The sequence below is a fragment of the Ursus maritimus genome (assembly GCF_017311325.1).
Source record: "Ursus maritimus isolate PB19 chromosome X unlocalized genomic scaffold, ASM1731132v1 scaffold_X1, whole genome shotgun sequence".
Taxonomy (NCBI): domain Eukaryota; kingdom Metazoa; phylum Chordata; class Mammalia; order Carnivora; family Ursidae; genus Ursus; species Ursus maritimus.
In genome coordinates, this window is record NW_024423319.1 from 52,353,550 (window position 1) to 52,376,222 (window position 22,673).

Sequence of the window (22,673 nt, forward strand, 5' to 3'; positions counted from 1 at the left end):
AGTTTTTCTTCATTGAGGATAATATTAGCTGTGGGTGTTTGATATATGACCTTTATGATGTTGAGGTATGTTTCTTCTATCCTTACTTTGTTGAGGGTTTTATGAAGAATGGATGTTGTATTTTGTGAAATGCTTTTTTCTGCATCTATTGAAATGATCATTTGGTACTTATCCTTTCTTTTATTAATGTGGTGTATTACATTGATTTATGAATATTGAACCATCCTTGAAGCTCAAGAATAAATCCCACTTAATAATGGTGAATGATTATTTTAATGTACTGTTTGATTTGATATGATAGTATTTTATTGAGAATTTTTGCTTCCATATTCCTCAGGGATATTGTCTTATAATTCTCTTTTTTAGTGGAGTCTTTGGTTTTGGAATCAAGGTAATCCTGGCCTCATAGAAGGAGGTCAGAAGTTTTCTGTCAATTTCTATTTTTTTGGAACAGTCTGAGAAGAATAGGTATTCAGTCTGCTTTAAATGTTTGGTAGAATTCCCCTGAGAAGCCATCTGGCCCTGGACTTTTATATTTGGGGTGGGGGATTTTGATTACTGATTCAATTTATTTGCCAGTTATCAGTCTGTTCAAGTTTTCTGTTTCTTCTTGTTTCAGTTTTGGTAGTATATATGTTTCTAGGAATTTATCCATTTCTTTCAGAATGCCCTATTTGTTGGCATATAATTTTTCATGATATTCTCTTATAATTGTATTTCTCTGGTGTTGGCTGTTATTTCTCATCTCTCATTTGAGATTTTATTTATTTGAGGATTTTCTCCTTTCTTTGGATAAGTCTGGCTAGGGGGTTATCAATTTTATTCTTTCAAAGAACAAGCTTCTGCTTTCATTGATACATCTGTGTGTTTTGTTTTTGTTTTTGCTTTTGTTTTATTTTGTTGTTTTTGTTTGTTTGTTAGTTTCTATATCATTTATTTCTGCTCTAATCTTTATTATTTCCCTTCCTCTACTGGCTTTAGGCTTCTTTATTGTTCTTTTTCTAGATTCTTTAGGTATAAGATTAGGTTGTTTATTTGAGATTTTTCTTGCTTCTGGAGATAGGCTCATATTGCTATATACTTTCTTCTTATGATTACTTTTGCTGTATCCCAAAGTTTTTGGGCCATTGTGTTTTCATTATCATTTTACATGTTTTTTTTTCTAATTTCTTCTTTAGTTTCCTGATTGACCCATTCATTCTTTAGTAGGATGTTCTTTAACCTCCATGTATTTGTGTTCTTTCCAATTATTTTTCTTGTGGCTGACTTCATGTTTAAAGCATTGTGGTCAGAAAATATGCATGATATGATCTCAGTCCTTTTGTACTCGTTGAGGAAGCCAGGGCAAATCTTAAATGTACACATTAAAAGTAAGTTATAGGGGCGCCTGGGTGGCTCAGTTGTTAAGCATCTGCCTTTGGCTCAGGGCGTGATCCCGGCGTTCTGGGATCGAGCCCCACATCAGGCTTCTCTGCTGGGAGCCTGCTTCTTCCTCTCCCACTCCCCCTGCTTGTCTCTCTCTCACTGGCTGTTGCTGTCACTGGCTGTCTCTGTGTCAAATAAATAAATAAAATCTTTAAAAAAATAAATAAAAGTAAGTTATAGAATTTGCTAATTCCCAGGTTTGCTAGATATTTTAAGACACTTATCAGAAAGGACAGTTAAAAGCTAAAATACTGCAGGGAAAAATGTGCTTCTCATCAGAATGAAAAGCTGAAATTGAGAACTGAAAACACCAGTAAGTGGGATGGGAGCTTCCTTTACTTATAGGAATACATACTTGAGTTGATAACATGTATTGGAGTTATTTTGTACAGGTTGATTTGCAGTTATAGCTAATAGGTAGGTTGAACTTGCTACTTTCTTAGTAGGAAAGGAGGTATTTCCTGTCATTCTTGAGTGTTATTAGGCATTCTATTTTTATTGCAATTAAATATACATAGCATAAAATTTACCATTTCAACTATTTTTAAGTGTACAGTACTGTGGCATTACAGACATTCACATTGTTGTGTAATCATCACCACCATCAGCTTCCAGAACTTTTTCATTTTCCCCATCTGAAACTCTGTGCTCTTAGAGAACACAGTAACTCCCCATTTCCCTAACCCCAGTCCCTTGAAACCACTTCTACTTTCTATCTCTATGAATTTGGCTACTCTATTATCTCATATAAGTGGAATCAGATAGTATTTTGCCTTTTATGACAAGCTTATTTCAATTAGTCTAAAGTCTTCAAGTTTCATCCATGTTATAGCATGCGTCGGAACTGGATTCCTTTTTAAAGCTGAATAATATTCCATTTTATGTATATACTATATTTTGTTTATAGTTCATTTTCTAAAGGACAGTTAGGTTGTTTCTACTGTTTTGGTTATTGTAAATAATACTACTATAAACATGAATGTACAAATATTTGTTTGAGTGCATGCTTTCAAGTCTTTTGGGGTATATACCCAAAAGTGGAATTATTGAATCATTAATTCTATGTTTAAGTTTTTTGAGGAGCTCCCACATTTCTTGCATAGCAGCTCCACCATTGTACATTTTCACCAGCAATACACAAGGGTTCAGATTTTTCCATATCCTTGCCAATATTATTATTTTGGTAATAACCATCCTAATGAGAATAAAGTGGCATTTTAATGAGTTTTTTTGTTTGTTTCATGTTTTTATTTAAATTTTAATTAGTTAACACAGAGGGTAATATTAGTTTCAGGAGTAGAACTTAGTGATTCATCATTTACATTTAACACCAAGTGCTCATCACAACAAGTGCCATCCTTAATACCCATTACCCATTTAACCCAATCCCTGCCCACCTCGCCTCCAGCAATGCTCAGTTTGTTCTCTATAGTTAAGAATCTGTTTCCTTGTTTGCCTCTCTCTATTCCCCATGTTCATCTTTCTCATTTCTTAAATTCTACATATGAGTGAAATTATGTGGTATGTCTTTCTCTGACTGACTTATTTCGCTCAGTGTAATATACTCTAGTTCCATCCATGTTGTAGCAAATGGCAAGATTTCATTCTTTTTGATGGCTGAGTAATATTTTATTATCTATCTATCTATCTATCTATCTATCTATCTATCTATCTATATCTATCTATCATCTATCATCTATCTATATCTTTATACCACTTCTTTGTCCATTCACCAGTGGATGGAAATTTGGACTCATTCCATAATTTGGTTATTGTTGATAATGTTGCTAAAAATATTAGGGTGGGGGCACCTGGGTGGCTCAGTCATTAAGCGTCTGCCTTCAGCTCAGGGAGTGATCCCAGGGTCCTGGGATAGAGCCTTGCATCAGACTCCCTGCTCTGCTGGGAGCCTGCTTCTTCCTCTCCCACTCCCCCTGCTTGTGTTCCCTCTCTCGCTGGCTGTCTCTCTCTGTCAAATAAATAAATAAAATCTTAAAAAAAGAAAGTATTAGGTTGCAGGTGCCCTTTCAAACCAATATTCTTGTATTTTTGCCTCCTTTGGGTAAATACCTAGTAGTGCAATTGCTTGATCATACGGTAGTTCTATTTTTAACTTTTTGAGGAACCTTGATACTATTTTCCAGAGTAGCTGCAAAAGTTTGCATTCCCGCCAACAGTGCAAGAGACTTCCCCTTTCTCCACATCCTCACCAACATCTGTATTTTCCTGTGTTGTTAATTTTAGCCATTCTGACTGGTGTGTGATATCTCATTGTAGTTTTAATTTATGTTTCCCTGTTGGTGAATGATATTGAGCATCTTGTCATGTGTCTGTTAGCCATCTGTATATCCTCTTTGGAAAAATGTCTGTTCATGTCTCTTGCCCATTTCTGAACTGGATTATTTGTTTTTTGGTTGTTGGGTTTGTGTTTCCCTACTGATTAATGATGTCAAGCATCTTTTCGTGTGCTTATTGGCCATTTGTATATCTTCTATGGAGAAATGTCTATTAAAATCCTTTGTCCATTTTTAAATCAGGATGTTTGATCTTGAGTCATAGGAGTTCCCTATATATTCTGGATATTAATCTCTTATTGGACATGTGATTTTCAAATATTTTCTGCCATTTTATGAGTTCTCTTTTCACTCTGTTTATAGTACCCCCTGGTGTATCAAAGTTTTAAATTTTGATAATGTACAATTTATGTATATTTTCCTTTGTTGCTTGTACTTTTGATGCAATATACAATAAATAATTGCCAAGCCCAATGTCATGAAGCACTTTTTCTATCTTATCTTCTAAATGTTTTAAATTTTTAGCTGTTACACTTAAATATATGAACAATTTGAGTTAATTTTTGCAGATTATTCACTTCTCATTTATTCTATTTTTGTTTTTTTAATTTTTTTATTATGTTGTTATTAACCATACAGTACATCATTAGTTTTTGATGTAGTGTTCCATGATTCATTGTATATAACACCCAGTGCACCATGCAATATGTGCCCTCCTTAATACCCATCACCAGGCTAGCCCAATCCCCAACCTCCCTTCCCTCTGAAAACCTCAGTTTGTTTCCCAGAGTCTGTAGTCCCTTTAGGTAGTTTCTCTCTCTCTCTCTCTCTCTTTTTTTTTTACCTTTCAGAAGGTTTTTAATTTTTTTATAATAATATTTTTAATTATATTATGTTAGTCACCATAGAGTACATCCCTGGTTTTTGATGTAAAGTTCCATGCTTCATTAGTTGTGTATAACACCAAGTGCACCATGCAATACATGCCCTCCTTACTACCCATCACCAGCCTATCCCATTCCCCCATCCCCTCCCCTCTGAAGCTCTCAGTTTCTTTCTCGGAGTCCATAGTCTCTCATGCTTCATTCCCCCTTCTGATTACCTCCCTTTCTTTATCCTTTTCTTCTCCTACCGATCTTCCTACTTCTTATGTTCCGTAGATGAGTGAAACCATATGATAACTGTCTTTCTATGCTTGACTTATTTCACTTAACATTATCTCCTCCAGTGCCGTCCATGTTGCAGCAAATGTTGAGAAATCGTTCTTTTTGATAGCTGAATAATATTCCATTGTATATATGGACCACATCTTCTCAATCCAGTCATCTGTTGAAGGGCATCTTGGTTCCATCCACAATTCAGCTATTGTGGACAATGCTGCTATGAACATTGGGGTGCACATGGCCCTTCTTTTCACTATGTCAGTATCTTTGGGGTAAATACCCAGTAGTGCAATTGCTGGATCATGGGGTAGCTCAATTTTGAACTTTTTAAGGGACAGCCACAGTGTTTTCCAGAGTGGCTGTACCAACTTGCATTCCCACCAACAATGTAGGAGGGATCCCCTTTCTCCACATCCTCTCCAACATTTGTGGTTTCCTGCCTTCTCAATTTTTGCCATTCTAACTGGTGTAAGGTGCTATCTCAATGTGGTTTTGATTTGAATTTCCCTGATAGCTAATAATCTTGAACAATTTTTCATGTGTCTGTTAGCCATTTGTATGTCATCATTGGAAAAGTGTCTGTTCATAGCTTCTGCCCATTTTATGATTTGTTTATTTGTTTCTTGTGTATTGAGTTTGAGAAGTTCTTTGTAGATCTTGGATACCGGTCTTTTATCTGTAGTGTCATTTGCAAATATCTTCTCCCATTCCGTGGGCTGCCTCTTCGTTTTTTGGACTGTTTCCTTGGCTGTGCAGAAGCTTTTTATCTTGATGAAGTCCCACAAGTTCATTTTTGCTTTTGTTTCTCTTGCCTTTGGAGATGTGTCATGAAAAATGTTGCTGTGGCCAATGTCGAAGAGGTTACTGCCTATGCTCTCCTCTAGGATTTTGATGGATTCCTGTTTCACATCGAGGTCTTTCATCCATTTGGAGTTTATCTTTGTGTATGGTGTGAGAGAGTGGTCAAGTTTCATTCTTTTGCATGTAGCTGTCCAATTTTACCAGCATCCTTTATTGAAGAGACTGTCTTTCTTCCACTGGATGTTTTTTCCTGGCTTTGTCAAAGATTAGTTCCCCAAAGAGTCGAGGGTCCATTTCTGGGTTCTCTATTCTGTTTCATTGGTCTATACGTCTGTTTTTGAGCCAGTACCATGCTGTCTTTGTGATCATAGATTTGTAGTATGGCTTGAAATCCAGCATTGTGATGCCCCCATTTTTGTTTTTCCTTTCAACAATTCCTTGGCTATTCGGGGCTTTTTCTGTTTCCACAGAAACTTAAGGGCTGTTTGTTCCAGTTCTTTGAAAAATGTCATTGGTATTTTGATTGGGATGGCATTGAAAGTATAGATTGCTCTGGGTAGCATGGACATTTTAACTATGTTAATTCTTCCGATCCATGAGCATGGAATATTCTTCCTTTTTTTGTGTGTCTTTTTCAATGTCTTTCAAGAGTGATTTGTAGTTTCTAGAATACAGATCCTTTACGTCTCTGGTTAAGTTAATTCAAAGGTAACGTATGATTTTTGGTGCTATTGTAAATGGAATGATTTCCCTGATTTCTCTTTCTTCAGTCTTATTGCTCGTGTATAGAAATGCAACTGATTTCTGAGCATTGATTTTGTATCCCGCCACATTATTGAATTGCTCAATAACTTCTAGTAGTTTGGTGGTGGGTTTTTTGGGGGTTTTCCATATAGAGTATCATGTCATCTGCGAAGAGAGTCAGTTTGACTTCTTTGCCAATTTGGATACATTTTATCCCTTTTTGGTGTCTGATTGCTGTTGCAAGAACTTCTAGTATTATGTTGAACAATAATGGAGAGAGTGGGCATCCTTGTGTTCCTGATCTGAAGGGAAAGGATTCCAGTTTTTCCCCATTGAGAATAATATTTGCTGTAGGCTTTTCATAGATGGTTTTTATGAGATTGAGGAATTTACCCTCTATCCCTACACTCTGAAGGGTTTTAATCAGGAAAGGATGCTGTATTTTGTCAAATGCTTTTTCTGCATCTATTGAGAGAATCATATGATTCTTGCCTTTTTTCTTGTTGATATAATCTATCAACTGATAGATTTGCGAATGTTGAACCACCCTTGCATCCCAGGGATGAATCCTACTTGGTCATGGTGGATAATCCGTTTAATGTACTGTTGGATCCTATTAGCTATGATGTTTTTGAGAATTTTGGCTTCCATATTCATTAGGGATATCGGTCTGTAATTCTTTTTGATGGGGTCTTTGCCTGGTTTGTGGAACAAGGTAATACTGGACTGATAGAATGAGTTTGGTAGTTTTCCTTCTGTTTCTATTTTTTGAAACAGCTTCAGGAAAATAGGTATTATTTCCTCTTTGAATGTTTGGTAGAATTCCCTGGGGAATCCATCAGGCCCTAGAGTTTTGTTTTTTGGAAGGTTTTTAATCACTGCTTCAATCTCTTCATAATTAATTGGTCTGTTTAAAAAATCAATTTCTTCCTGTTTCAGTCTTGGTAGTTTATTAGGTTTCCAGGAAGATCTCCATCTCTCCCAGGTTGCTTAATTTATTGGCATAAAGCTGTTGATTAAAGTTTCTAATGATCCTTCCTATTTCATTGTTGTTGGTTTTGACCTCTCCCTTTTCATTTATAATTTTATTAATTTGGGTCCTTTCTCTATTCTTTTGGATAAGTCTTGCCAATGGCTTATCGATCTTATTTATTCTTTCAATGAACCAGCTTCTAGTTCTGTTGATCTGCTCTACTGTGCTCCTGGTTTCTAATTCATTGATCTCTGCTCTAATCTTGATCAACTGTCTTCTCGTGTGTGCGTTTGTCCTGTTCTTCTGTTTCAGCTTCAGCTTTTTTTTTTATAGATTTTATTTATTTATTCGACAGAGATAGACAGCCAGGGAGAAAGGGAACACAAGCAGGGGGAGTGGGAGAGGAAGAAGCAGGCTCATAGCGGAGGAGTTGATGTGGGACTCGATCCCATAACACCGGGATCACGCCCTGAGCCGAAGGATGGCTATGTATTTTCCCCTTAGGACTGCCTTTGAAGTATCCCATAGGTTTTGGACTATTGTGTATTCATTCTCGTTGGTCTCCATAAATTGTTTAAATTGATTTTTGATTTCCTGGTTTATAGAATCATTCTGGAGCAGGATGTTTCTTAGTTTCCAAGTGTTTGCGTTTCTTCCAAATTTTTCCTTGTGATTGAGTTCCAATTTCAAAGCATTGTGGTCTGAGAATACACAGGGAATAATTTCAGTCTTTTGGTATTGGTTGAGACCTGTTTTGTGACCCAGAACATGATCTATTCTGGAGCATGTTCCATCTGCATTAGAATAGAATGTGTATTCTGTTGTTCTGGGGTGCAACGTTCTATAAATATCTATGAGGTCCATCTGGTCTAGTATGGCATTCAAAACTCTTGATTCTTTGTTGATTTTCTGCTTAGGTGATCTATCTATTGCTGATAGTGGAGTGTTGAGGTCCCCTACTATTAATGTATTTTTATCTATATGTCTCTTTATTCTCATTAATAGTTGGCTTGTGTATCTTGCAGCTCCCCTGTTGGGGCAATAGATATTTATAATTGTCATATCCACTTGTTGGATACATCCTTGTAGAATATTATAGTGCCCTTCTGTATCTCTAACTATAGTCTTTAGTTTAAAATCCAATCTGTCTGATATGGGATTGCTACCCCAACTTTCTTTTGAGGTCCATTGGCATAAAAGATGGTATTCCATCCCTTTACTTTCAGTCTGGATGCATCTTTAGATTCAAAATGAGTCTCTTGTAGACAGCAAATGGTTGGGTCATGTCTTTTTATCCAATCTGCAACCCTGTGGTATTTCATGGGAGCATTTAGGCCATTTACATTGAGAGTGATTATTGAGAGATATGATTTTAATGATGTCATGTTGCCTGTAAAGTCTTTGTTTCTATAGATTGTGACTTTCTGTTCTGTATCACTCTTGGGGCCTTGTTACTTTTACAGACCCCCCTTAATATCTCCTGTAGGGCTGGTTTCGTGGTTATGAAATTGGTCAATGACTGGTGATTTTGGAAGGTCTTTATCTCTCCATCAATTCTGAATGACAGCTTTGCTGGATAAAGGATCCTGGCTGCATGTTTTTCTCTGAAAGAGCTTTACAAATGCCCCCCCCCAACCCTTTCTCTCATTCCAGGTCTGTGTAGACAGGTCTGACATAATTCTGATACTTTTGCCTCATACGTGAGAAATTTCTTTGCCCTGGCCACTTTAAATACTGTATCCTTGGATCTAATATTTGTGAATTTCACTATGACGTGACGTGGTGTAGGTTTGTCGTAGTTGACCTTGGGAGGGTTCCTTTCTGCCTCTTGGATATGAATGCTTGTTTCCTTTGCTAGATTAGAGAAGTTTTCAGCTACAATTTGTTCAAATATCTCTTCTAGACCTCTCTCTTTCTCCACCCCCTTGGGGATGCCACTGATTCTGACATTTGAACGTTTCATTGAGTCAGTAATCTCTCTTAACCTACATTCTTGAGATTGGATTTTTTTGAGCCAAGTTTCTGTTTTAGCTTTCTCTTCTACCAACCTATCCTACAATTTGCTGATTTGTTCTTCTGCCTCATTTATCCCGACCGTCAGAGCATCTAGTTTTGACTGCATTTGATTCATACCATTTTTAATTTCTGCCAGATTCACTCTCCTTTCCACCCTTAAAGATTCTATATTCTCGTTAATATTTTTGTTAATATTTTTTTCAAGTCTGCACATCCTCTTGACCATTGTTACTCTGAACTCTATTTCTTATAATTTGGTTATATCCATATCCATCAGTTCTCTGGCAGAGGCCACAGACTCATTGTCTTTTCTTTGCTGGGGGGGGGGGATTTCTCCTTCTAGTCATTCTGATGAGGAGATGTTGTGGGGTTGTCCAGGGCCCAAATTATTGACCATGACCCAGGCAGTGTGCACTTGGTTTATAGGGACCTTAGGGATGTGGGCTTTTTGATTTTTCAGCCTGCCTTCTGGGGGAGGAGCTTGCCGTGCTGATACTCAGGCAACCCTGTTTGGGTAGAGTCCCCTTGTCCCCTGCGAGGGGGTATGGGGATGGGCACACTGTGAGCTGATATTTCCAGGCTTTTGTTCCCTGGCGTCTTTCCCTGGCGGTTTGCTGTGCCTCTTCTGAGAGTCAGAGCAGCAGTTGCTGAATCCTAGCCTCTGTCTCAGAACAGAGACATCGCAGTCTGCTCTCCACTGAGCTCTTCTGGCTACTTTAACTCTGTTTTTTGGTGTTGCTCAACCCTGCAGCATCCCGGGATGTGCACCCCACAGCCGGCATCCCAGCCCTCACTTCCACGTCCTGCACATCTCTGTCCTTTGTGTTTCTAACACTGCCAGCTGCCAGTCGCCTCCGCACGTGAACTCCGGAGCTCCATTTCAGTGTGGTTCACGGACTCTGGAGCTCCGGTTTTCAGACTGTTCGCAGGCATTCCCAGGTTCACGGTCTCAGTCTGTTCTCTTGCAGGTGCCAGTCCACAAGTCCAGCCTGCTCCCCAGTGCAGGTGACTACCGCTTCCTGGCTCCTGAATGTGGAGGCTCCCTCCCCCTTCCATTTATCTTCTGATATCTGTGTGCGGATTCATGGCTCCCTGCTTCATACCTCAATACTCAGTGCTGAAGATGTTCATTTGTAGAGATCCAGATGTATCTTCCTGTGTCTCAGGCTGATTCCATGGGTGTTCAGGATGGTCTGGTACCTATCCAACTCGACTCAGGGGACCAGCTGAAAAAGGGGATCCCTACTCCTCCGCCATCTTAACTCCCCTTCCACTTCTCATTTATTCTAATTAAGAAAGTTACTTGAGAATTTTCGGATGTTTGAACACTAGTTTATGTGTTCGACCTTGTGCTCAGCACATTATGTCTATGATCTCATTTAACACTGAAAATTATTTTATTAGGTAATCAGTATGTACCCCTTTTTGAAAAAAAAAGAAAGATATGCAGAAAGTGTACATAATTAACCTAATTTCACAAACCTACTAAGTGTCACACTGGTATTCAAGTCATTTCTGCTTAGTTCTGAAGACCATGCATTCAAGCTCTATGCTATACTGGTATAATACACACATCCTTTTTTTTCCAGCTATACCTGTATTTTACTTTTAACTTTTCAAGTTACTAGTGTTGTAAGATATTTCTTGAGATAAATATGTTTTTTGGCTTTCCCTTGCTTATTTCAATCAGGAGAAAATATTTTTTTTTTTGCAAATTCTGAGGCAGAAAGAGCCTCATTCATTTGTAAAAGCATGAATATAACACATAAATAATGCACTTGAGGGACAGATGGAAGGGAAAAGTGACACATAAAGTCAAGGGAAGGAAGAGAAGAGAGATTCTTCGAAATGAACCAGAATAAGGATTCAATAGTTATTGATGAAATCCATGTGCAAAACAGTGACAGCAACCTCAGCAGTTTATAAAAACTCAGATGGGTTGGATGTTTGGTACAAGTAGGGAATTTGGATCCTGGGACTAGAGATGCAAGTTTCTCCTATATCCCTACGTCACAAATAAAAGAACTGAAGGTAGCACTAAGTACAATAATAAGTAGAAATCAATAGAAACTAACACTCTTCAATTTGACGTTTAACTACCAAAGATTGCAAATAACCATAACATAAACTACAGATGCTTAGTCTCTACGAATCCCAGCGTTCTCATACTAAAAATGGGAATAATATGTAACTCAGGAAAATGGTGAAGATAAAATATGATAAAAAATATACATAAAACATCCAATAAAGGTCACATGTGTTTACCAATAATGTTCATTCTCTTTCTTTCTTATCACCTCTCATATCCATACTGTTTTCTAGTGTTGGACACTCTTATTTTCTAGAAAGACAGAAAAATACAGTGCTACCTTTCAGTATTCCCACTCTAAGAAGCTACGTAAATAATTCCTTTAAGAATGTACTCCTAGGGAGAAAATTTGCTCCTAATGTGCTGACATATTTCCTTTGATCACACCTGAATACTACATAAATGTTCCTATTTCTCTGTTTTGTTTGCCAAGAAGTTCTCTTAAGCCTCATGCTCACTCATAGTAATTATATTCACTTAGGGGACTATTTGAGATCTTTGCTACCCTTTCCTCCATAGTTAATGCATGTATTTACTTTCTTTTAGCAACTATATTGCACCAAGATTCTTTTTATTATTAGCTTCCTCAGGTCATTTTTGAGTAATCAAATAAAACTATAGATACATTAACACCAATAATAATAGATGTGACATTATAAATAAAAGAAATAAAATGAAAATTTGGAATAATTAGCTAGTTGAATTGATTGGTTGTTGCTAAAGAAAGGTAACAAAAATGCAGAAAGCTTTAGTCTCCAAAAGTTTCATCCACAATAGCCATGTACTTGATTTTTATTAGTCAAATCATTGACTTTCATATATCCAGTAGGCATATTCCAGTTGTTAGTTTTTTCCTAATTTAAAGTAACAGTTAAGTCTCGGAAATTCATTTAGGGAATAGAAGGAGGTAGAATTGTATAATTAGAATATGAAAATTAACTACTATCCTTGACTTGTTCATTAACTTTCATAAAATGAAAGCAATTTAGAGAATGCAGATTCTTCATTTTTGTAGATTATATTATTCAAACTCCTCATTTTGCAGTTGAGAAAGCCAAGACTCAAGAAGGGTAAATGTCTTGGCAAACACCACATAGTTGATTGGTGATGATCAGGATGAGAATTCAAAGCCTAAGAGTTGGGAAAAATATAAAATCGTCTTATTTATCCCCATACAAAATATCAGTTGATAGTATATGTCTAATTCCCATTAACTTTTAAAAATATGACATATCTTCTTGAATGTTTCAAAATTAATCCACAGAGAACATATCCAAAATAAAATATATAATCTTCCTACTGTCAATTTGGCTCTTTTTCAGTGTGCTGTAACTCAGTGAATGACCCAACAGTCTATCCAGTTCCACAAATCAAGAAACTTGATGTTATCCTTGACTATTTCATTCTATATATTCAATCCATTATCAAGCCCTGCTAATTTTATCTTAAATTTATCCACTATTTCTAATCTTCACTGCCATCAAGTGACCATGATTTCTTCCCTGAACTACTGTAATATCCTAATTGGTCTGTCTCATCCATTTTATATCCCCACAATGCAGTCAGGAAGAATGACTTCTTTTTCAAAATACAATAAGCTTCACACACACACACACACACACACTCACACACACACACACACACACATTTAAAACATTCAGTGGTTGGGGCGTCTGGGTGGCTTAGTCAGTTAAGTGTCTGACTGGTGATTTTGGCTCAGGTCATGATCTCATAGATCATGAGATCAAACCCCATGTCAGTCTCCATGCTCAGTGGGGAGTCTGCTTGAAAATTCTGTCCTTTTACCCCTCCCTCCCCTCTGATAAAAATAAATAATAAAATTTTTAAAATAAAATAAAACCTTCAGTCTCTTCCTAATTATACTAAAACAGTGGCAAAACTTTTTTATACACAGTGTACTTTTGATGAGTTAAATATACAGCTATTTCCATTAGCTTCTACACACATGTTTACAAACACTTAAAGAAAGAAAACATCAGTTGAAGGGTGCATTATACACAGTGTAGTTTCACTTGTTTTCTATTCAAGATCATATTTAAATTCCATTAGGTTAACATACAGTGTAATATTAGTTCCAGGTGTAGAATTTAGTGATTCATCATTTATACCCAACACTTAGTGCTCACCACTACTAGTGTCTTTAACCCATCACCCATTTAACACAGCCTCAAACCCACTTCTACTCCAGTAAGCCTTAGTTTGTTCTCTACACTTAAAAGTCTGCTTCCTGACTTGCCTCTGTTTTTTCCCCCATGTGTTCATCTGTTTTGTTTCTAAATTACACACATGAGTGAAATTATATGGTATTTGTCTTTGACTAATTTCACTTAGCATAATACTCTCTAGCTTCATCCACATTGTTGCAAATGGCAAGATTTCATTCTTTTTTATGGACGAGAACTATTACATTGAATATATACATCACATTTTCTTTATCCATTCATCATTTGATGGATATTTGGGCTCTTTCCATAATTTGGCTATTGTTGATAATGTTGCTATAAACATCAGTGTTCATGTATCCCCTTAAATCAGCATTGTTTTTACCATTGGGTAAATATCTAGTAATGCAATTATTGAATTTCCGGGTACTTCTATTTTTATCTTTCTGAGGAAGCTCCATACTGTTTTCCAGAATGGTTCCAACCAGTTTGCATTCACACTAATAGTGTAAGAGGGTTGGTTCTGCTTTCATTGCATTTTCACAAAAATCTGCTGTTTCCTGTGTTGTTAATTGTAGCCATTCTGAATGGTTTGAGATGATATCTTATTGTAGTTATGATTTTTATTTCCTTAATGATGACTGATGTTAGGCATTCTTAAAAAGTATTTTATTTATTTATTTGAGAGCGAGGCAGAGATATTGAGAGAGAGGATGAATGGGGAGGAGAAGGAATGATGAGCTCCCTGCTCATCAGGGAGCCTGAACAAGTCTTAATCCCAGGACACTGGGACCATGACCTGAGCTGAAGGCAGATGGTTAACCAACTGAGCCACCCAAGCATCCCTGTGTTGAGCATCTTTTCATGTGTCTGTTAGCCATCTGAGTGTCTTCTCTGGAAAAGTGTCTATTCATGTCTTCTACCCAGTTCTCAACTGGATTATTTGTTTTTTGGGTGTTGAGTTTCATAAGTTTTTTATATATCTTAGATACTAACCCTTTATCAGATAGGCCATTTACACATATCTTCTTCCATTCCATAGATTGTCTTTTAGATTTCTTGATTGTTTCCTTATTCTACAGAAACTTTTTGTCTGCAGAAGCAGGATATTCTTTCCTACTTTGTTAAAGATTCGTTGACCACGTAGTTGTGGGTCCATTTCTGGATTTTCTTTTTTTTTAAGATTTATTTATTTATTTGAGAGAGACAGGGTGTATAAGTAGGGGAAGGGGCAGAGGGAGAGAATCTTAAGCAGACTCCCTGCTGAGCATGGAGCCAGATGTGGGGCTCAATCTTATGACCCTGAGATCACAACCTGAGCTGAAACCAAGAGTCAGATGCTTAACAGACTGAGCCACCCAGGCACCCCACAATGGCAATATATTTTTTTAAGATTTATTTATTTATTTGAAAGAGAGAGCATGAGCAGGGGGAGGAGCAGAGGGAGAGGGAGAGAAATCCTTAAGCAGACTCCCTGTCAAACAGAGCATGATGTGGGGCTCAATCCCAGGACTCAGAGATCATGACCTGACCTGAAACCAAAAGTCAATGCTTAACGGACTGAGCCACCCAGATGCCCCTACAATGGCAACATTTTTAACATTGTGTGCAAGGCCTCATACTATTTAACCCTTAACTACATTTCTACCTTGATGTTTTTCTCCTCTATAGCCAGCTGAGCTTTCTCATTCATTCATATTCATTATCCTTTTCCTCCCCATGTATAGTCACTTGCTTTTCCTGCTGTTTGAATCTCTCCTCCTTCTTTGTCTAATTGGCTTCTACTCTTTCTTCAGAGGTAGAATGCTTCTATGATTTAACCATATGGTGCCAAGCACTTCTCCTATATGGTTTTTATCCCAGTTTTACATTTATTTGTGACTGTGATTTGTGATTATTTTTCTTTTTCTCTGTATTTTTGCCTCTAGATCTAGACCTTAAGTTATATGTAGGTAGGGGCTGCCTGTGGTTTTCCTCAGCATTTCATTCCAGGCATGATACAGTGTCAGACACATAATAGGAACTCATGGTTTACTGAATGAATAGATTAATACATTTATAAATATGGTATAAATATGCTAGGTATTAATAATAATGAGCACTTATTGACATTACTCTGTGCTTTAGTACTTTGAATGAGAGTTATTTAATTATCATAAGAACCCCATGAAGTAGGGGAGCATGGGTGTCTCAGTCAGTTAAGTGGCTTACTCTTGATTTTGGCTCAGGTCATGATCCCATGGTCTTGGGATAGAGCCCTGCATCAGGCTCCATGCTCAGTGGGGAGTCTGCTTGAGGATTCTTTCTCTCCCTCTCTCTTTGCTCCTCCCCCTGCTTGTGCTCTCTCTATCTTAGAAAATAAATAAATCTTTTAAAAAAGAACCCCATGAGGTAGGCATTCTTATTACTCTTATTTTCCAGATAATGAAACTAAAATTCAGTAGAGTAAGAAAATAATTTAATGTTACACAATTAATAAGAACAGAACCACATTTGATGATATGACTTCTAATGACTATACTACACTATCTTCAGTAATGGAATATAAAAGTAAATAACATACATCTCCTGTCAACAGTCTACATAAATTATTTTATAGCCCTTTCCTGAATGATACCAGGCATGGTAATATGTTAAATGAGAAAACATTTATGTTTTGTATGGAATGGTAAGTGATTGATAATGTATTTGAGGTTCCAATTGGATTTGAGTATCCTTCTGTTGGGTACAATGAAAACTCAAACTGTCTAATAACAATACCAGACACTATCACAGGATAGTGTATCAGTCAGAATGATGGTGTAAAACAGATAATAAACTCCATTTGAATGGATCTTAACAAAGGATCTATTTACAAGGTAGTAAACATGCCAAAGAAAAGCCATAAGTGATAATGTGAGATTCTGGGATTAGTAACATAGAGTGGGTATAGGAAGGTTGGTTACATCCCTAGGTCTGAAGGGACAAGGGAAATAAACAATAAGTGAAAATAGGAGAGACAGGAACTGTGTGGAAAGGGCATTCTGAGAAGCTGTGAGCTTTATTAAAGGTACAGCTATCTTCTGTGAGGGCTTCCTGAAAGGTGGCAGGTGAGAGTTCCCACTTCAGGGATCGGAGAACTGGGCTATGACATTTCCACCCTGCCTATCAGCCCTGAAAGAGTTCAGGGAGAGAAAGAGCCCCACATGTGGAGGCTGGAGCCACTAACACCAAACCCTGCCTCCCTGTGCCCTGCAAGTACATGTGACTAGGGCAAGTCCACCTGGGAATCAGTGCAACAGACCCTTCCCTCAGAAGACTAGCACAAACCCCTGGCACAAATGAAGTCTACGGATCACAGAGTGCTGCAAATCTTCACCTTTAGTGGAAATAGGATCTAAATTACTTTTTTATTTTATAATAATTATTTCTTCTTTCTTTCTTTCTTTCTTTCTTTCTTTCTTTCTTTCTCTCTTTATACATTTTTGCTTTTTATTTGTTTGTTTGTTTCTAGGTTCTATTAACAAGCAGACCAAAACACACCTAGGATCTAGCTTGCTTTCTTCTTCTTCTTCTTCTTTCCTTTTCTTGATGAAATGACAAGATGTAACAATTCAAAAGAAAGAACAGAAAGAAACAATGGCCAGAGATTTAATCAATGCAAATATAAGTAAGATGCCTGAACTATTATTTATTTATTTAAAATATTTTTAAAATTTTTTTTGGGAGAGAGAGAAAGAGAGAGTGAGTGTGGAGGTGCAGTGGGAGAAGGAGAAAGAATCTAAAGTAGATTCCACACTAAGTGCAGAGCCCAATATGGGGCTTGATCCCATGACCATTAGATCATGACCTGAGTCAAAACCAAGAATCAGACACTGAATTGACTGAGCCACCCAAGCACCCAGAATTAGAATTTAAAACACAATCATAAGGATACTAGCTGGGTTTGAAAAAAAGCATAGAAGATACTACAGAATCCCTTACTGCAGAGATAAAAGAACTAAAATCTAGTCAGGCTGAAAATAAAAATGCTATAATTGAGATGAAAACCTGAATGGATGTCATGACAATGAGGATATACAAAGCAGAGGAACAAACTAGTGGTAGAGAAGATAAAATTATGGAAAATAATGAAGCTGAAAAGAAGAGGGGAAGAAAGTATCGGATCACAAATATAGACTTAGGGAACTCAGTGACTCCTTAAAGTGTAACAACATTTGTATCACAGGAGTCTCAGAAGATGAAGAGAGAGAGAGAAAGGGACAGAAGTTTTATTTGAGCACAGTATAGATGAAAACTTCCCTAATCTGGGGAAGGAAATAGACATCATGACCTAAGAAGCAGAGAGAACTCCCATTAAATTTAACCAAAGGCAACCATCACCAAGACATATCATAGTCAAACTCACAAAGTACACAGAGAAGAAAAGAATCCTGAAAGCAGTGATGGGGAAAAAATCCTTAACCTACAAGGGAAGACAGATGAGGTTTGTGACAAATCTGTCTGCAGAAACTTGGCAGGCCAGAAAAAAGTGGCAGGAAATATTCAACATGTTGAGTGGGAAAAATATGCAGCCAAAGAATCCTTATCCAAGAAGGTTACCATTCAGAAGAGAAGGAGAGATAAAGAGTTTCCCAGACAAACAAAAACTAAAGTTGTTTGTGACCACTAAAGCAGCCCTGCAAGAAATCGTAAGGGGGACTCTTTGAGTGGAGGGAAAAAAGACCAAAAGTAACAAAAATTAGAAAGCAGAGAACATGACCAGAAACACCAACTTTACAGGATAACACAATGACACCGAATTCATATATTTCAATAATCACTCTGAATGTAAATGGACTAAATGCTTTAATGAAAAGACATAGGATATCAGAATGGATTTTAAAAAAACAAGATCCATCTATATACTTCCTATAAGAGACTCATTTTAGACCTAAAGACACCTACAGATTGAAAGTGAGGGGATGGAAAAGCATCTATTATGCTAATGAACATGAAAAGAAAGCTGGAGTAGCCATACTTACATCAGACAAACTAGATTTTAAGCCAAAGATGTTAACAAGAGATGAAGAAGGACACTATGCCGTAAGTAAAGGGTTTATCAATCAAGATGATCTAATAATTATAAATATTTATTTCCCCAACTTGGAGCACTCAAATATATAAATCAATTAGTAACAAACATAAAGAACCTCATTGGTAATAATATCATTATAGTAGGGGACTTTAACACCTCACTTACATCAATGGAGAGATCATCTAAGCAGAAAATCAGTAAGAACACAAGAGCTTTGAATGACACACTGGACCAGTTGGATTTCACAGATATATTCAGAACATTTCATCGTAAAGCAGCAGAATACACATTCTTTTCAAGTGCACATGGGACTTTCTTCAGAATAGTTCACATACGGGGTCACAAATTAAGCCTCAACAAATATAAGAAGATTGAGATCATACCATGAATATTTTTCAAACATAACACTATGAAACTTGAAGTGAACCACAAGGAAAAAATTTTGGAAAGACTGCAAATACACAGAGGTTAAAGAACCTCCTACTAAAGAATAAGTGGATTAACCAAGAAATTGAAGAAGAAATTTAAAAAATTACATGGAAACAAATGAAAATGAAAACACAATAGCCAAAAACCTTTGTGATGCAACAAAGGCAGTCCTAAGAAGGAAGTATATTACAATGCAAGCTTACCTCAAGAAGCAAGAAGAGCCTCAAATAGGGGTGCCTGGGTAGCACAGCGGTTAAGCGTCTGCCTTTGGCTCAGGGTGTGATCCCAGCGTTCTGGGATCGAGTCCCACATTGGGCTCCTCTGCTGGGAGCCTGCTTCTTCCTCTCCCACTCCCCCTGCTTGTGTTCCCTCAAAAGAAGAGCCTCAAATATACAACCTAACCTTACACCTAATGGAACTAGAAAATGAACAGCAAATAAAGCTTACAGCCAGCAGAAGGAGGTAATTAATAAAGATTGGAGCAAAAATAAATGATATAGAAACAAAAAGAATAGTAGAGCACATCAATGAAATTAAGAGCTGATTCTTTGAAAGAATCAATGTTCATAGCAGCATTGTCCACAATAGCTAAATCGTGGAAGGAGCTGAGATGCCCTTCAACAGATGACTGGATTAAGAAGACGTGGTCCATATATACAATGGAATATTACTCAGCCATGAAAAAGAACGATTTCTCAACATTTGCTGCAACATGGACGGCACTGGAGGAGATAATGCTAAGTGAAATAAGTCAGCATAGAAAGACAATTATCATATGGTTTCTCTCATCTATGGAACATAAGAACTAGGAAGATCGGTAGGAGAAGAAAGGGATAAAGAAAGGGGGGGGTAATCAGAAAGGGGGATGAAGCATGAGAGACTATGGACTCTGAGAAACAAACTGAGGGTTTCAGAGGGGAGGGGGGTGGGGGAATGGGATAGACTGGTGATGGGTAGTAAGGAAGGCACGTATTGCATGGTGCACTGGGTGTTATACACAACTAATGAATCATGGAACTTTACATCAAAAACCAGGTATGTACTGTATGGTGAGTAACATAATATAATAAAAAATATTATTATAAAAAAAGGAAGAATGAATAAAATTTAGAAAACCTTAGCCAGATTTATCAAAAAGAAAAGAGAAAGGACCCAAATAAACAAAATTATTAATGCAAGAGGAGAGATCACAACCAATGCCACAGAAATACATACAATTATAAGAGAATATTATGAAAAATTATATGCCAACAAACTGGGCAATGTGGATGAAATGGATAAATTCCTAGAAACATACAAAGTACCAAAGTTTAAACAGGAAGAAATAGAGAATTTGAACAGATGCATAACCAGGCAAAGAAATTGAATCAGTAATCAAAAATCTCTCAAAAACAAAAGTCCAGAGCCAGATGGCTTCCCAGGGGAATTCTAGCAGACATTTAAAGAAGAGCTACTACTTATTCTTCTCAAATTGCTCCATAAAATAGAAATGGAATGAAAACTTCCAAATTCCTTCTATGAAGCCAGCATTACCCTAATTCCAAAGCCAGACAAAGACCCTGCTAGCAAGGAGAATTACAGGCCAATATCCCTGATGAACATAGATGCAATAATTCTCAATAAGATACCAGCAAACCAAATCCAACAGTACATTGAAAGAATCATTCCCCATGATCAAGTGGGATTTGTTCCTGGACTGCAGGGGTGCTTCACTACTCACAAATCAATCAACGTGAGACAGCACATTAATAAAAGAAAGGATAAAAACAATATGATTCTCTCAATAGATGCAAAAAAGCATTTGGAAAAATACAGCATCCATTCTTGATGAAAATGCTCAACACTGTAGATAAAGATGGAACATAACTCAACATCATAAAGGCCATATATGAAAGACCCACAGCCAATAGCATCTTCAGTGGGGAAAGACTGAAAGCTTCTCCTCCATGGTCTGGAGCCAAACAGGAAAGTGCACTTTCACCATTACTAATTAACATAGTACAGGAAGCCTTAGCCTCAGCAATCAGACAAAAACAACAATACAACAAAAATGTATCCAAATAGGCAAGGAAGAGGACAAACTTTCATTATCTGCAGATGACATGATACTCCATGTCAAAAACCTGAGACTCCACCAAAACATTGCTAGAACTGATATACAAATTCAGCAAAGTCACAGAATATAAAATCAATGTACAGAAATCAGTTGCCTTTCTATACACCAATAATGAAACAACAGAAAAAGAAATTAAGGAGTTGTTTCCATTTACAACTGCACCAAAACCCAAAGATACCTAGGAATAAACCTAACCAGAGAGGTAAATGTTCTGTACTCTGACTATAGAAAACTGATGAAAGAAATTGAAGATGACACAAATAAATGGAAAAAACATTCCATGCTCACAAAGTGGAAGAATAAATATTGTTAAAATGTCTATGCTACTCAAAGCTATCTACATATTTAATTTAATCCTTATCAAAATGCCATTGACATTTTTCACAGAGCTAGAATAAACAATCCTAAAATTTGTATGGAACCATAAAAGCCCCTTCATAGCCAAAGCAACCCTGAAAAGAAAAACAAACCTGAAGGCATCATAATTCCAGACTTCAAGCTGTATTACAAAGCTATACTCATCAAGACAGTATGGTACTGGCACAAAAACAGACACATAGATCAATGGAACAGAATAGAAACCCCAGAAATTAATGCACAACTATATGGTCAACCAATCCTCAACAAAGCAGCAAAGAATATTCAATGGAAAAAAAGACAGTCTCTTCAACAAATGGTGTTGGGAAAACCGGATAGTGATATGCAGATGAATAAAATTGGACCACTTTCACCACACACAAAAATAAATTCAAAATGGATGAAAGATCTAAATGTGAGACAGAAATCCATCAGAATTGTAGAGGAGAATACAGGCAGCAACCTCTTTGACCTTTTTACAAGACACATCTCCATCTCTGAAGGCAAGGGATACAAAAGAAAAAATGAACTATTGGGAATTCATCAAGATAAAAAGCTTCTGTACAGCAAAGGAAACAATCAAGAATACTAAAAGGCAGCCTTTGGAATGGGAGAAGATGTTTAAAAATGACATATCTGATAAAGGGTTAGTATCCAAAATTTTTAAAGAACTTATCAAATTCAACACCCAAAAAAACAAATAATCCAGGTAAAAATGGGAAGAAGTCATGAATAGGCATTTCTCCAAAGAAGACATACAAATTGCCAACGGACACATGAAAAAATGCTGAACATCACTTGGCATCAGGGAAATACAAATCAAAACCACAATGAGATACCCACCTCACACCAGTCAGATTGGCTAAAATAAATAACTCAGGAAACAACAGATGTTTGCGAGGATGTGCAGTAAAGGGAACCCTCTTACACTGTTGGTGGGAACGCAAACTAGTGCAGCCACTCTGGAAAACAGTATGGAGGTTCCTGATACAGGTAAAAATATAACTACCCTATGATATAGCAATTG